This window comes from Polypterus senegalus, chromosome 10, assembly GCF_016835505.1.
Source record: "Polypterus senegalus isolate Bchr_013 chromosome 10, ASM1683550v1, whole genome shotgun sequence".
Classification (NCBI taxonomy): Eukaryota; Metazoa; Chordata; class Cladistia; order Polypteriformes; family Polypteridae; genus Polypterus; species Polypterus senegalus.
In genome coordinates, this window is record NC_053163.1 from 685,758 (window position 1) to 702,188 (window position 16,431).

The 16,431-nt window shown below is 38.9% G+C and overlaps 1 long non-coding RNA gene across 1 annotated transcript; it reads left to right on the forward strand.

The window, feature by feature from the left end:
* The first annotated feature begins 254 nt into the window (after positions 1–254).
* Positions 255–12,267, forward strand: LOC120536429. The gene is made up of 3 exons (XR_005635112.1): positions 255–388; positions 5,982–6,104; positions 6,575–12,267. It is a non-coding gene; the product is annotated as an uncharacterized LOC120536429 (long non-coding RNA).
* The last annotated feature ends 4,164 nt before the right edge of the window (positions 12,268–16,431 follow it).

Below are 16,431 nucleotides of genomic sequence, written 5' to 3' on the forward strand. Positions count from 1 at the left end.
TGGACAGAATTTCTAATGGAAGACAAACGGAGAGGTCACAAGGCAGACCCTCACCAAATGTGCCCCAGTGAAAGTGACTCTTTAACACACTGTTTTGGGGTCCTTAGTATAAGGCGTCACTATTATACATCATCAGATTTTGACAGGTGTATGCCCCACCCCCCTGGTATTTCCGGTACCCACCTGCTGCCACCTGGTTAATGGGCATTTTCCTCCGCGCTCTGATCTCTGCCTGTTGTCGGGTGCGCTGTTTGACCGGCATCGGACCTTTTGTCAGTCGTGTGCAAGGAAAATGGTCGGCTGATCTTAGCCTTGATGCTAAACTGGGTGGCTGATCATCTTTATGATCCGAGACGGACCTTTGGGAGCCTGTAAGGTGTCATAAAAGGTAAGTCATCGATGGGGCCGAGCAGACATCCTGCTCCTATCTGCTTGCAGCGCCCGGGGTGTGTACAGAGAGTACAGAGAGTGTGAGTGACAGACCCCGGCGAGAGGACGTACAAGAAAACTTTAGAGAGAATCTATGACACACCCAAGGAACCTGGCAGTGCATATCAAACACACCCAGGGGCATCCCGTTACCTCACCCACCATGTTAAAAACCAGGCCCTTTTATAAAGCAAGGCATATTTCAGATACCAAAAGTTTTATTGAAGCAAATTTCCAAACATAGCAAAATAAGATCTGGTCTTCACTTTGAGTTACAAATTGTTTGCTATACATTAAAATTGTTTAAAGTATGAATAAAAGCTGGAGAAACAGCCGTAAAATAATCACACAAGCTTAATTGTATAGAGATTTGCAATTCACTTGAAAAGAAACAAAAACACAAGAAAATGTGTACATATAGGAGTACGCAAATGAAAATTCAAAACCAGGTCCAAACCCATCAGTGAGTCGGTAATACACCTAAAATAAAATGTTTAAGCCAGCGTAATGGAAGGATTTTTCTAAAGAGAGGAAGGGAATCAGGAGAGCAGATGGGCGTTGGTCGCTCCAGAGCAAACCCAGCTGCATTACTAATGTTTTGGGAGAAACAGCCGGGAATGTTCTAAGATACAGCCAAGGGTTATGCTGACTTGTTTTTCACTTCGAGGGGCTTCACTAGGCAACTCTTATTTTTGTGTGCCTTCTGGTACTAGGCTCCGTCTCCATCAGGACCAAGTGAAAAACAACACCACGTCCCGTGGAAAGGTGTGTACTGAAACTGATCACTTCTGCATACACTGCTTGCACGTAAGCCGCTTTGGGCAAGTACCCTCAATTAGTATATAAGGGAAGGTTTCGCCCTCAGTTTCTTTGGAAGCTCAACCGTGGGGAATGTGCACAGCTGTTTGGTATTTGGGAGTAGGCTAACGAGTTGATCCTCTGACGAGACTGACATGCGGGCTCCCTCAGTCTACTGGTCTAGGATGATAGCTTTGTGTCTTTTGATATACTGTAAGCATGAGTTTGTTTCTATAATCTATCGCTACTGCATTATACTGCATTATATGTATTTAAATGTTATAATTGATTAAGTAAATTTTATTGAAGTATCGGACCTCTTCTCTCTGATTTTTGCCCACTTATTCTAAAGAACCCCTTAAACCATTTTCCCGAATCAAAACAGCCAGCACATACTTTATATATTTATATTTCACTAAATTATGTCAGCCTATTTTCTCTGTTTGGAACAGAGCCGACCACATAACGCTGGTCTTCACAGGCTGAATCAGTTGTGCGTATCCATCACTGAGTGTCTCTCTCTGCTCAAATTCAGCTATAATATCATCCACATCAATCTTGATAGCTTTACAAAAACAAGGGAGATTGTACATTTTTAGCAAAGCACGCACACAGGACACAAGTCTATCTCTTCTGGCTCTTTTGAGCATAAATAAGCTCTGTCTATATGCAATAATTGGTTTAGAGAACCAAATCCTACAAATGTGTCCGTCTGGTATCCATTTTTTCTCTTGACATTCCGTATATTTTTCCCCTAAATGTTCCACAGAGCTAAACACATAAGCCCAGATGACTGAGCGACCAACTGTGGTCATGATGAATCTTTTTCTAGCAGATATAAAATAAGGAGAAGACCTTCTATAGGTTGTATTACGTGTCACGCTGGGCAGGGATCTGGTGTTCCTTGTTCTACTTGCTGATTTTCGGTTCCTCTGACAACAGAAACACAACACAAACAGGTCTTGTTTAGCATGGATAATGCAATTTGCTTAAGTTTCTGTAAATCGATTTTGGCTTTAAAAAATAACTGTAATGGTGATTAGAGACAAGTTCAAAAGCTGCTGTTCGAATCTTGGGTTTTGTTGCACGGTGCATCTTTTGTATAAGCTGAAAGTGTTTACTTCAGCAACAAAGTGCTTCAGACACTTGAGAATATGATTTTTTGTCGGTTTCACAATTCTTAACCCGCACAATGGTTTAAACATAGAAAACACCGTTTGAATTAATCTTTTAATACTGATCTGTCGACAGATGCTGGAAACACAAGGGTGCATCTCCTCAGAATCAGATTCTAGTAAAAGACAAGTGTGCCCATCCTGAGATTCGTCACCCAAACGGCATGCTAAACCAGACCCCGTTAATACGTCTCTTACACAGCTACTGACCACGTAAGCTACAACAGACTTCACACAACGCTTCATTAAAATCAATCTGGCTCTGTGACTGCGATGGCTGACAGCTGTTAGAGAAATTACACACAGGTCTTGAGACTTCAGATTTGAAGATGAACAAGCTTTTACACCGTGTTTAAAGACCTCACCGGCCATCTTAAAGTCAGTCTAATATGGGGAAAAAGAAAAAAGTTATATTCCCACACGAAACATACATATTCCTGATGGGATATCAGCACAACATAGAATTGTGGACATTATTTCAGAAGCCAACTGGACGTCTTTCTCAACAGAATCGTCATCACTGTTGGAGCAGATATAAGCCACACGTCTTAAAAGACACAAAGACGTACCACGTGTCATTACAGGAATGGTATTCCCTATTGATCTATAGATACATCTAGTCACACGTGAAATAGCCGTTAGGGTTTTTAAATCGGCCCTTCTGTCCGAGAAAAGGAAACACATCACTAAGGCAGGCATTCTTTCAATGTCACAAATTAAATCTTTAACATCTGGTTTTAAGTCATCTTTCTTTTTATTGTTAAGACCTTTCAAAAGTTGCTGAAAGCACTTCTTTTGTATACTACTTGGGCTCTTCGCATGTAATCTGTCAAGTTAAAATTAAATAAAATCAGAACCTATTTTGTACCGCCATTCAAATAGACTTAACAGAAATGTTCTTAAAGTCCAGACTCACCATGTCCAGGGTCGTGCCGTCTAGGCCAGGTGTGCCCGTCTTTTTCTTGTCAAAAGTCGTGCTGCATCCAGCTGGTGCTTCGGTCTTTTTCGCGGACTGCCGAGTTTCTCTTTTTGGCTCCTCCTTTAAAGAAAAAAAGTAAAATAAGTGTGAAAAGTCAAGAAAAAAAAAATGGCAATACACCTGTGAAAGCCAAGGAGTAAAAAAAAAGAAAACCATCTCTGAAAGCCAAGAACGTTTATAAAAGGCATCCATTCAAAATGTCCTGATTAGACTTCTCTGCTTCACCTCCACATTCTACAGACTGGTCTTCTTCTAAAATGATGACATCGTCATCTGCTTTATCGGTTGGTTCATTGTTGCAGAATCCATGTCTTGCTTCTTAAAACAAATCAGATGATGGTGTGTCGCCGAGACGGATAGATAGACAGATAGATCCTTTATTAATCCCCAGCAAGAACGCTCGACTGGCCAAGCGACACAGGGACACGGGTAAGCATAGCCGGTTAAAACCTTGCAAAAGTGGTGGACTCAGCCAGCCTACTTCAGCTCGGTCAAAAGAAATGTTAGCTGTAAACCAAGTGCCGGGGTCTCCTTCTGACCTTAATAGCGGCAGACAATGCCAGCCTGCTAGGTCTCAGTCACAGGGAGATGACCAACAGCGCATACCACAACATACCCGATTCTTGTTATGGAGGAGGCCGGAGGCTTTGAGTCCAATCACCCGTCTTTAAATATGCATTTGGGCGAAGCTTTTACAACGTTAGGGCCAACCAAAACGTTTAAAGATAAGATTTTTTTTTAGATAACCCGCCAACATATTTTAACCAATCAACAAACACTGGCCTCATGTAGAACTATCCAATGGAATTACACCATGCTGATTCGGGCATGCGCTGTGTGCATCGAGCGCATCACATGTTCATAACAGCCAATCAGGAAGCAGACAGGTCGGCGGGCTGTGAGGCGTCTAGGCATCAAAAAACAACATGGCGCTACTGTCAAAATGTATGAACTATGTTAATGGAAAAAAAAAATGTATCATCATATGAATTAAACAGTAACAGACAAAAATATCGTAACACATACAATGATGGCACGGGTATTCGGGCGGTCGTTTTTCTAAGCCAAGGAAATCGGGGTTCGCGTCCCGGCAGACAACAAAAGTAAGCCATGTACTTTTAAATTCTGTATATTAGCATGATTATGCATTACAGTGTTTTATTACATCATAGACCCATAAATGAAAAGGTAAAATGGAATGCTCTTGTTGTTATTCCTAATACGCGCCATTTAATGTATGATACGTCTAGAAGTTGGACACGCAGGGCAGATGGTCTTGTAAATAAATAAATAAAAATCTGGTAACGCATTAATTTTCATGTATATATAGGTCATGATGGTGTGTAGGTTTGATTAATCTTATTAGCCCTGGTATGATTAACGTGTGCCTTAAAATAAGAATAAGAAAAAAGAACCGGCGCATTTGATACGTATGTTGGGTGCAGGCGCGGCACAGATAGAGCTGTCATTTTCTGAGCCAAGGAAATCGGGGTTCACGCCTGGGCATAAGATCAAAAGTAAGCCCTGTACTTTAAAAAAAAAATGTGTATATTATTATGATTATGCATACAGTGTTTTATTCCATCATAGACCTATAAAGTAAATGGTCAAATGGAATTCTCTTGTTGTTACTCTTAATACGCGCCATTTAATTTATGATAGGCCTAGAAGTTGGTAAGTCACGCTGGGGCAGATGGTCTTATAAATAAATAAATAAAAATCCAGTAAAGCGTTAATATTTATGTATATATAGTCATGAATGTGTGTACACGTTTATTTAGTCTTTTTATTCCTGGCATGATTAGCTTGTACCTTAAAAAGAAGAAAAAACATTATTTTGGTGCATATCAACCATTTTATTAATTACAGTAACTAGGATATATTAAGAAATAAAATGTGTATATTTATCATGATTGTGCATTACGATGTCATTCAATTATAACCCCAATAAAATGAAAAAAGGTAAATGGACTTCTAGGTTTCTTTACAAATTTTACAACAGTTGCCACGGGTAAGACGCGTGTATTAACACCCGGGCCTAGTTGGAACATTCTAGATGTACCCTATTACATAAAATGAAGTAATAAAATTCATTGGAAAATACGTTTCACCGTCTCTAACTGATAACGGTGGAACATTCCAGAGGTATTACATAAAATAAATGATGCAATTTAATTGTAGCATCTGTTTTACAATTATGTTTTACCGTGTGTCCATAAACGATAACAGCTGATTACGTCATGTTAGATGGTTATCTGTCTTTTATATATATATATAATCAACTTGGACGGAATTACACATTACAATATTTTAATGCATTCCTGGAGCGTTGTGGCTCGCTTCTTGGATTCGGATGAATTTGATGCACACTTTTCAGATCGACATACAATTACTACCGAAACGCCCGGTAAGAGTTTTTATATATATATATATAATTATGTATGTAATTAGTGAAAAATAAATAAATAAATAAAAAATAAATAATAATAATTCCATTGATTTACTTCCTAATGGCTATAAGGATGTTTGTATGTACAATGTTAAATTTTTAAAATACAACCACTATCTTATTATTATTATTATTTAACAATGATTTTCAGCACGTGAGAAATTGCTTGAATCTCGATTAACGACGGCCTCACCGACAAAGAGCACCAAAAAGTCAACAAGACGCATTTCAACTACCCTAATAGGAACTGTGACGACGACCCGGCAGACTACAGGTATGAAAATAAAAAGAAAAAATGTTTGATGTTTAATGAATTATTTAGTTGTTAGTACCAATATGGCTGCTCTATTTTGTATGTTTGCATTCACATAACAAGTCAAAGCAGGCTGTAATCTCTAAACCCAGTTGTCCATGCATAGCGCTTACAGAACCCTAGTGTTAGCCATGTGCATCGCATTGGCGAATGCCCCAAGGCTTGCCAATGTGTGCCAACTGGTGATAAGAATTTGGCGGACAACACCCTAACGTGCCCGCGTTGACCCCTTGCTTGTCTCTCACAAAGCCCACCGATAAGAGCTTTCCTCCTCAAAGGCCTCAGAAATAGCGACACACGTCCAACCTTTTTTTCTAACCCATTTGACCATTTCTGAGGCCTTTGGTGATCGGCGTGTTTAATTAATGGATTATGTAATATTATTTATATGATATAGCTATTAAGATTGTGGTTAATTTAATTTTTTTCAGATATTGGGCAATCAGTTGGTAGCATTTCCAAAGGAAAGAAAACAGAGAAAGCAACAGCGAAGTCTGGGAAGCAAACCATTCATTCACATGATAAATCATTTAATCGAGAAATGGTTGATGTGTGCTATTAGAATTATTAATTCATTTAGCAACAGACATAAAGGTCTACAGTTTTTATCAAACTTTATCGAGGAGATATTATGTCCTCATAGTGATATTTTAAAAAAATATCTTCTGACGTCTATTTGGGCCATTTATGACTCTGACCACATTCCAGCACAGGAACTTCAGACAGCTTTCCAAAGATTGTATAGGCTGGAAAGCTTGATCTTAAAAGATTGTACAAGTCTGGGTGCCGGTTCAGGTACAAAATCTATATGACTATAAGGCATTATAAAATGAAACCTCATAACACGCTTTTAAATACCATCAGAAAGATTAAAAAGAAATACAAACTTTTGGCTGATAAGCGAAAAAGGCGACTGCAGTGTTGCCGTATACCCAGAATTCATCGGGCGAAAGATCAAACAGACGTGTCTCAGATGCTGCAAAGTAATACTGAGATAATTACAGATTCCTCTCTGCGGTTTGTAGTAACCATTGTGAAATAAACGCAGGGTGGAACAAGACTTAGAATCAACACATTGCTCTTCAGTAAAATTATTAACACTAAACGACATCTATTAGTGGATTTCTCACTAATTTGTGTAATTTATGTTTTGCAGGCGCTGTCATCCGCTTACTCAGTCAGAAAGACAGACCGGATAGTGACATTCTGCAGAAAGCTAGACAAATGCATATGCAATTGGGGTTTTCGGAAGATAAGAAAATATCATTATCAGATCAGATCAGATCATTATCAGATGTAGAAAATTTTGAGCGTCTATTAAATGTTTCTATAAAGGTGCTATACATGCATGAGAGTGCATGGAAATACTTCACAACGGGTCCTACGCCGACCGATAATAAAGTGATTTTTCTTCTGTTACACAGCGATCACTTTTTTGGGATTTTAGATGTGAAGAAATTTATCGGGGCTAATTATTTTTGTGAAATTTGTCATGCCGCATATTCTCACAAAGATCGCCATGTTTGTGCCAATACTTGCAGGGCCTGCCTCGATGCTTCTTGCATTGAAGTAACAGGCTGCTTAATGAGATGTCCGATATGCAAATCATCTGTCAATCAAACGAGTGCCTCGGTAAACACCAAAATAAATAAACATGCCAGTCGAGAGAATATTGCGTTAGTTGTCAGTGCTACACGACCCTTATCCACATTTGTAAACCGAGGTTATGTCCAAATTGTAAAGAAGCTATCACCAGCTGCGACAGTCACTTATGTTATATGCAACCGTTATTAAAGACTCCGCTATCAAAAAAATATATATTTTATGATTTCGAATGCAAGCAAGAAAACGGAATCCAGAACCGAATTACATATACGCTTTACACATGGATGGTAACAGAAGCTGGGAGTTTGCCGGAAACGATTGTGTTGAAAGATTAATCTCTACGTTTATAGATAAAAAGTTTAAGAATTACACTTTTATTGCACACAACGCAAAATCCTATGACAGTTATTTTGTAATTAGTCAATTAATAAAAGAAAAAATGAAAATGGATTTGTTAACGATCGGTGGAAAAATCATGTCGATATCAGTGAAAGTTTTAAACATCAGATTCATAGACTCTTTGAACTTTCTAGCATCAAAATTGTGTAAATTACAGCAGGCTTTGAGTTTTAAAGGGTCGAAAGGTTATTTTCCTCATTTTTTTAACACTGCAGAAAACCAAAATTATGTCGGGCCTAGACCGGCTGTAGAATTTTATGGTGTAGAAAGTATGATGCCAGACGAGAAGAAAGATTTTCTTTTATGGTATTCTAAACACAAGAATGACGTATTTGATTTTCAAAAGGAATTAAAAATGTACTGCCGTTTAGATGTTGAAATTCTAAGGTCGGCGTGTATCTTGTTCGGGCACGAGGTTATGGAGATCACCAAAACGACACGTATTGATTTAAACGAGCAGTTTCAGGCCAAATACAACATATTATCTATTGATCCTTTTCAATATGTTACTCTAGCGAGCGTCTGTATGGCAATGTTTAGACTTCAATGTTTGCGTGATTGCCATTACAAGACAGTTATCACAGAAAACAAAAGAGATACTCTAAATTCGTATTGGAAAATATTATCTAGACGGGTATGCAGAAAATAATGGTATAAAGATGGCTTTTGAATTGAACGGATGCTTTTACATGGTTGTTATATCTGTTAAAGGTAAAAAATCAGGGAATAGTGTTACAAACACGACATTCGGTTGGCTTTATTCAAAAACTATGGAAAAAGTTAACTACTTAAAAATGCAGGGGTTTCAGGTGCATCAAATCTGGGAACATAATTGGCGGCGTCTGGTTCGTGAAAACATCCGTGTGCAGAATTTCCTGAAAACCGCGCGACTGCCTCAGATTTTGAATCCCAGGGAATCTCTTTGGCGATCGAACAAATGCAGCACGTTTATACTACTAAGGTGGGCGCTGGTGAAATAATCCATTACTATGATTTTACGAGTTTATATCCTTATGTGAATAAAACCAAAAGATATCCAATCGGTCATCCAAAAATTATTTATAAGGATTTTGAACCATTAGAAACGTATTTCGGATTAGCCTCGGTGAGGGTGTACCCACCCAGAAATCTTCTATTCCCTGTTTTGCAGAATAAACAGCAGACACCCTGCACACACACTCACGAGGAGAGAGCTCTTACCGGCTGATGGACAACACCGGAATTGCATGCAGCCTTTCAGCTGGGATACAAAACTGAAAGCATGTACAGTATGAGATATGCTCTACTGAACTTTTATCAGAGTATATTAATGCCCATTTAAAAGCTAAGCAGGAATCTTCGGGTTATCCTGAGAGCTGTCTAAACACAGAACAGCGTACACAGTATGTATCCATGTTTTATGAAAAGGAAGGTGTACAATTCAGCGAGCACCTTATTAAAAAAAATCCGGCCAGAAGACAAATTGCAAAACTTTTTTTAAATTCCTTATGGGGTCAGTTTGCACAAAGACCTAATTTGCCACATACATCTTTAGTTACAGATCCAGAACAACTGTTTGAATTATTGTTTGCCCCAAATTATGAGGTATCTACTTGTGATTTTATTGATGATGAATGTGTGTACCGCTCTCAGAACCGGCACGATTATAATACACGCTGCATTATTTGAGAGGCAGCAAAAAGAAAAGAAAACAAATAATCCGGGGCGCGAGTGATCAACACTACTTTCCTACTTCACCGCTTCAATTATAGAGACACACCAGAGAAAGCAGGATCAAGCACAACTGATTATTGGCAGACAATATATAGGATCACTGTAACAACAAAACACCTAATAATATCGCGCTGCAGCGCTTTCCTTCACCACACAAATCATAACACCAACACTTGAAAACATACATTACTAATAAAGACTTGAACAAATGGAAACACAACAAAAAACCAATGGATTTATAGTCTTTAAAATCGTATCTGTACGAGCGTTGATCTCAGTCTGTAGTGGTGAATGAGACGCCGACCATATCTCTTGTTCTGGGAAACGTTCTGATTAACAGTTCCTTGTGCTGGCCCGTCAAGTCCTCTCCCGTATTTCTTCCTCCCGAAAGAAAAAATAATTTGCTTGGAAATGAACCCGGGTTCACCTGACGATATCCAAGAGGTGTTAATCCTTTCCCTCGTGCCTTTTTCTGTTATGGCCTCCTTCTCTCTCCTAGCTCCTCCTCTTCCCTTTTTTCCCGCCACCTATTTACATTCGGATAGCTCCTCCCCGTACAGTCTGTTGGCCCTCCAAGCCAGGTGCTCCCCTCCCTCTGTATAAAGGGCCGGCCCTAAACATAAAGGCATATCATAAAACCAGGTATGGGAAAAGGTACAAACTTACAGGTACATATCCATATTTCATGTGCCTGTGTGACTTGGACATACGATAAAGATCGTTACAGCACACCGGCCACTGTAAACATTTTTATTGCTAGTTTTACTACAGCTTATGCAAGATTAGAGTTGTATAATCTTTTAAACAAACTGAACGAAAGAATACTATACTATGACACGGATTCAGTTCTTTATATTTCCAGAGCAAACGAATGGGACCCTGAAATTGGATGCTATATCGGGGACTTGACGAACGAGGTACCAGCGAATGAATACCTCACTGAATTTATAAGAACTGGTCCAAAAAGTTCTGGCTATAAACTATCCAACGGTGAAACCTGTCTAAAAGTTAAAGGTATAACATTAAATGTTAAGAACATTAAGATAAGGTGAATTTTCAAAGCTTAAAAGAACTGCTATTTGACTACGCAGAAAATAAAAAACTGTCTTCAGAACATAAAAATATCAAAGTTGAAGATATTGGTGTTGTCAGGGTAAAACGCAGCTGGCATAGAAACCAGAAAAATTAAAAAAAAACACAAAAAGTTGTATATGACAAGCGCGTATTAACTATAAATTTCACGTCGTTACCTTTTGGCTATTGATTCTGAGATAAATACATAATCAGTAATGGACGTTCGTTTACAACACCCATTTTCTTGTATCTTAAGGGGGCCGAGTAACTGTGGAAAATCTTATTTTGTGAAAACATTACTAGAATCGGGGACTAAAACGATGTCTCACCAACCACAGAATATCCTGTATTGTTATTCCGTTTGTCAACCTCTCTATACAGAATTGATGAAAAAATTCAGACATATAAATTTATAGAAGGTCTCCCTGACTCCCTAAATGATGATGTGTTGTTGCCCCGTAATAAAATAAACTTAGTTGTTGTGGATGATCTCATGCAATCGGCCTGTAAAAGTAATGAGTTGGAATTGGGATTCACAAAGTATGTTCATCATAGAAATCTGAGCGTAATCTATATTGTTCAGAATCTTTTTTGCCAGGGAAAACAGAACCGAACAATTACTTTAAATGCTAAATACATTGTTTTGTTTAAGAATCCGAGAGACAGACAACAGATCTCAATATTGGCCAGTCAGATGTACCCCACAAGGTGGCGCTACTTTCTCGAGGCTTATGAGGATGCCACTGAGTCAGCCTTTGTCTTTCTACTGGTCGATTTAAATACTAACACTAGAGATGACTTTCGTCTCAGAACATCCACATACCCATCGCAGCGCCCAGTAGCTTAACGTGTTTAAAAAGCCCAAGGGTAAAAAAATGTGATTTTAGCATCCCCGGTGTCATTTGGTAAAAGACGTCATCCTGATCAACATGTCGTCCAGGATTAAACGAAATTTACAGCTCATGCGATTGCTTATAAAGGCAAAACCAAAACAGAGAAAGTCCATTTGTGTGCAGCTTCTGACGATTTAATTCTGGCTATTTGTGAAATTGCACTCAATGCAATTAAGGGTAGCTTACCTTTAAATTCCAGACGGATTGGCATTCTTAAAAGAAACGCATGGTTATGAAAAATCTGAGCAATAAAAAAGTTACTATTAAACGAAAGAAACGTATTATAAATCAGTCTGGTGGATTTATCGGTGAACTACTCGGCATAGCAATCCCTTTACTCACCGGTCTAATTTCGAATCGGTAAATGGAGCAGACTGAGAAAATGTATCTTGTACAAGAACAGCAACTGGGGCAAGTCCAAACACCTGTCGGTGGAGAAACAGATATGACAAAAAATACTATGCAAACTCTTGACCATGAAATGAGGAGTATTTTACAAAATAGCGCCCTATCACCGCATGAAAAAGTGGAACTGTATTTTCATACTTTGCAGCGATATCTGAGTCTATTGAGACAACGGAATCACAGAAGTCTACATTGACTCTCTTTCTACCAGAAACTGAAGCGCCATCCCAGACCACAGCGTTGCACCCGACCAATGACACGGGTGATATTGTCATAAGAGACGTTTTGGAATCCGTCTCTCAGAGACACCGGAAAAATCTGGAAATGCGGAAAATGACCCAAAACCCGTCCACAACGTTCATTAATGAAAGAGGGGAATTTTTATATAAAGGCACACCTGTTATTGGCACAAATATGGCTGATCTGATCAAGTTCACCACGCAAACACGTACATTAAACAAGAGTGGAAAACCAAAAGGTTGGGATTTATTCTTTAACGCTATGGCCGAAATTAACGTGCCCGGGTCCATTTTTCCGAACATGGGCGTTCGGTCTTTATTTCAAGAGATTAAAAATGATACAAAGCCGATTCAGACAGCCAATAAACAGCTTGGCCTGCCTGTGTCACGTGATTTTACAACAACGCTCGACCGGCTGAAACACCGAAATTACAGATAAGAAAACGGACAAACGGTCTTAAGAGAAGGTCAACTATTTAAAAAACACAGCTGGCTAATAGTATGAATAAAAAATAAACGTAGAAAATAGCGTTTTAATATGGCTGTTTATTATTGTGTATTATGACCATTATTAGTATTTTAATTTTAGATCATTTTGTTTGTGTCAAAACTCTGAAAATACTTTTATATCACTGTATTAATGATTAGAAAATTAAGGAAGCAACTTCTTTAATGTACAGCGTTTTATTATTGTGTATTATGACTATTATTAGTATTTTCATTTAGATCATTTCTTTTGTTTGATTGTATCATTTCTTTTGTTTGATTGTATCATGACTCTGTTAATTCTGTGAAAATACTTTACATCATGTGTTATTACTGTGTGAACATTTAAAAAAAATAATAAAATAAAATATAAACATACAAACCTTTTTAATTTTTATCTGTCTGATTATTGGATTATTCACTATAATAACCACAGACACTTTTATGTTGGTTAATAGTTCATTTATTTTATTTTATTTTTAAACAAAGGGAATACACATAATTGTAACATTTTTTTCTGCATACAATATTCTGCATATATAATTCAGCAAAAGCAAACACATGACTGACTTATTTCTGATTTCTGGGTAAACATGTCCAGTTTCATATTTTCAGTTTGTCCCTTTTATTTGATGAAAATATCTAACAACCATCTGGTCATTTAGATGAACATCTCCTGGATACAACGCTGATATCTGCTTCATGGTAAGGCCTTTGCTTTTTTGATTCAAATAGAAAATACAATGGTGACCACAGGTTACTCCTGTAACTGAATACGGTTATAAGTGATGCAGTTAGCATTAATCTTCAAAAATTTCATAATAACTTGGGGAAATATTTCAGAATCTGGGGAAATCCATACCAGTCAAAAAATTCAGCTTTTCCATGATCCAAGGTAAATGGCAATCCAATGCTTTCGGGTTTATCATGGGGATCTGTGTTTACGACCATAAACAGAGGTCTAGCAGCCAACTTCTCCTTGGGCAGTTGATCTGAAGGGAATACATCCAGAAAATGGCTGCGTGTCAGTGCCCCAGATACAAGGGTGGTCCTGAGCTGCTCGGTGTCCAGAGGCTGCATGTCTGAACATGTCTATGGCTTAACTGTAGTCGTAAATGACTTGCCGACGCATGTTAATTTCAATGATGTTATCAAAAACCGCACACACAATCATATTCACTGTATCTTGCAGCGGTTCAGCAAATCTTATTTCAGTCCTGAAGTTGCCTGTTTTGATGAGTGAATAGTGTCCTGGTGATTCCATATCAGGGCTTAGGTTGAATGCAGAAAGTGAATCCCCTCTAGTAAACTCTTCACAATCGACTAACAGGGCCTTATCTTTCATCCTCTTGTCTGCAGTTTCCACCAGTTGAGAATATTCTCTGACACAGCGACCATTAGTAAAATCAGGCTGCAGAGGCTGCTGGGTATCTGATCTCCATCCAGATAAAGAGCCATGAAGTTGATGTTGTTATGTTTAAAATTAAAGGGATTGTGTGTGAAGTTGCCACTGAAGGCCATTGTCCACAAATCCCAAAACAACCTTTGTCAGCTGTCCCAGAAACTGGTTTTACTGGTTGCAGACTCGACTCCCAGTAGGTATGCTGAACACCTTCATTTGAACCCGGTCGATTGGGTATTTTGCGTTGCTGGTCATCAAGGCGTCAGCATGGCTCAGTCTGACTCCAGGGTTGACTTGAACTCTCTTCACAAACAAAGATGCTGATAATATGGTGACCTTAAATTGATCACCATTGCTCATCAGACCAAAGTCATCCTTATTCCGTACAAACTTTATTTTCACATCAACCCCATTAATTAATAATTTTCTTGAAAGAACAGATCTGCATGGATGTGCCCTAATAAATCAACCCTGCGGCTTCTGGTCGAGTAAGCAGCCCTTTTATTGAACCCCAAATTTGCGCCATCCAGAGCAGTGACTTTGTGGTGACCGGGTGTGTCTTTGTAGAACAGGCCAGCTGAAAATTGTGTTTTCAGGGTCTCGTCTCCGTAATTTAGGACGGTTTCGATAAAAGCTCGATATGAGTAACAGTTATTACTCTGGCTAATCAGTCTGTCCCCGACGGTGATGTCCACCTGACTGAACAAAGAAGCAATCGAGTTGTTCCATCATTTTTATGTATTTTACAGCTTAAGAAGAGGAGTGTGTTGTTGAGGTCCAGGTATTGATCATCTCCAGCAATCGAAAACTCAAGTGTCGCACTTTCTGACAATGCGTTGAGAGGCGGCACTTCGGCATAGTAGCTTTATTCAATGCTGGTTTGTGTTGGTGACAGCTGAAATACGTCCAGTTCTGATTTTGCACATTCATCTGACGCACAGTGTACAAAAGCCATGTTTAGAATAAATCACCAGAATTCTGCTTAGTTCTGGATCTTCTCTTGGTTGACTTTCTTTTTCTTTTGGCAGAGTGTCGAGCTTTTTTCCTCTTTGCTCTCTTCCTGGGCTGTGCAGGTGGCCCGAGCAGTGCTAGATGTGGTGTGTGTCTTTGTCTTTTGACTCCTCTCTTTATAACAATCATACCAGGACCTTCTTGTTGGGGTGTTGTAACTTTATTCATTACAGCACCGGCCATGTGACTCATGACATCATCAGCAATGCTTTTCACTGCAGACTTGACATGACGTTTAGTAATTTCTAGCCCAGGCCTTAACAGAGGCACTGCTTTTCTGAAGAGAGCTTTAAAAATACCACCAATACCACCACCGTACTGGACTGGGAGACCATGAAACACCAGTAGACCATTGCCGGCTTGTGTCTTGTAATCAGATGTGTAGGTGCGAGGATCTCCATAGTTTTTTGTTACAAGCATGTTTAAAAATTGATAGATCTTGCTGGACGAAAATGCAACTTGATTATTACTTTACCATACTGGAACGGAACTGGTTTATTCTGGTCCGTCTTAATTTTAATCCTTATAGTATTGAAGCTTTGCACGGCGAGAGGTATGTAGTGTGGCTTTTCAAAAAATATGGTGACATTTGCACCATCTTCACCTTTTATGTTTACACATCTCAGTAATGGCGCATGCGTATCTCCAACAAGTTGTGGTTCGATAATATCTGTATACACAAACATGGTGGAAAAACCACCTGGGATATCAGCCGAGTTAGGTGACTTGTAAGACGGCTTATCAGGATCAAACCCGAGAATGTAAGACAGCTCCCCAGACACTTGGAGCAAAATGTCTTTATCACCATCAGGCGAACGGTTCTACTGGCAGGATTGTATTTAAGTACTGGTTTAGGTGATGATGGGTTGGTGTTAATGACATGATTCATTTCAGACAACAATGCTTCTGTATTCCTGAAATAGCCTTTGTTTAAAGTGTCTGTCCATTTTGTTGATCTTGTTTCCTCATTCATTAGTATAAAAGGTGCTGGCTGAGTGATGGAATTGAACGTTTTTGGGTAAGTCAGTTCCACCAATGCCACTTCCCAGTCTCTGGACAGT